Source organism: Myotis brandtii, unplaced genomic scaffold (assembly GCF_000412655.1).
Source record: "Myotis brandtii unplaced genomic scaffold, ASM41265v1 scaffold10391, whole genome shotgun sequence".
In the NCBI taxonomy this organism is placed as follows: domain Eukaryota; kingdom Metazoa; phylum Chordata; class Mammalia; order Chiroptera; family Vespertilionidae; genus Myotis; species Myotis brandtii.
The window spans coordinates 1-1,555 of NW_005353494.1; positions in this window are offsets into that span (position 1 = coordinate 1).

Here is a 1,555-nt window from a genome sequence, read left to right on the forward strand (position 1 = left end):
GTACGGGTACTAGCATCACCTCCATTTCATAGACCCCCTGCACCAAAGGGTTGTAGGTTCTGTTCCGGGTCAGAGAACATGCCCGCGTTTGGGGCTCAATCCCCAGTAGGGGGCGTGCAGGAGGCAATGGATCGGTGTTCCACTCTCACATCGATGTTTCTCTTTCTCCCTCTCCCTTCCTCTCTCTAGCCCGGCGGGTGTGGCTCAGTGGTTGAGCATTGACCTGTGAATCAGAAGGTCACGGGTTCGACTCCCAGGCAGGGCACATGCCCAGGTTGTGGGCTCCATCTCCAGTGTGCGACTTGCAGGAGGCAGCCAATCAATGATTCTCTTTCATCATTGATATTTCTATCTCTCCTTTCCTCTCTGAAATCAATACAAATATTTAAATGTCCCAGATAAGACAGCTGGTAACAGCTGCAATTTATTTTTTTTTTAAGATTTAATTTTTATTTATTTGTTATTTATTTATTTATATTAACCCTCACCCGATGATATTTTCCCATTGTTTTTAGAGAGAGTGAAGAGAGCGGGGAAGACAGAGAGAAACATCGATGCGAGAGAAGCACATCGATTGGTTGCCTCCTGCACAAGCCGTGGCCAGGGCCTGGGCCAGGGAGGAGCCTGCAACCAATGTATGTGCCCTTGACCGGAATTGAACCTGGGACCCTTTGGTCTGCAGTCCGGTGCTCTATCCACTGAGCCAAACCGGCGAGGGCAGCTGCTATTTATTTATTGACCATCTACTATGTACTGGGCTCATACATAATGATAACTCGCAGTCACAATATGCCGGGCACTGTTCAAAGTTTGGTACATATATTAGCTGATTTGATTCTCAGGACGAGCCCTGGTAGAAGCATGAATTTGGACTCTCCTTTCCCTGCCTCTTCCCAGGGATCCTATTATTATTTCCATTCCACAGGTGAGGAAGTGGAGGGACAGTGATGGGCAATGACCCCTGATGGGAAGGTCCCACGGCGAGAAGGTGCACGGCAGCCTGGGAGCTGGACAGGCCGGCCCCAGCGTCCCTGTCCTGAGTAATTCGGCTTTCTGTGTGCACAGGTGGCCGAGAACCTGAGCTCTTAAAACCTTACAACCTCATGGGTTTCTCCTTCTTCCAGGAAGGGGTTATTATTCCCATATTTTTTTCCTCCAAAGAACTTGAGGCACAGAGAAGGCAGGTTAAAAGTTGGGGGTATCGGGGGGATAAGGACACATATGTAATATCTTAATCAATAAAGAAATTTTTTTTTAAAAGGTGTTGGGGGTTTTTTGTTTTTGTTTTTTTTAAATATATATGTTATTGATTTTTTACAGAGAGGAAGGGAGAGAGATAGAGAGTTAGAAACATCGATGAGAGAGAAATATTGAGAGAGAAACATTGATCAGCCGCCTCCTGCACACCTCCCACTGGGGATGGTACATGCCCTTGACCGGAATCGAACCTGGGACCTTTCGGTCCGCAGGCCGATGCTCTATCCACTGAGCCAAACCGGTTATGGCAATAAAGAAATTTTTTTAAAAAAAGAATGCAAAACAAAAAGTTGGGGGT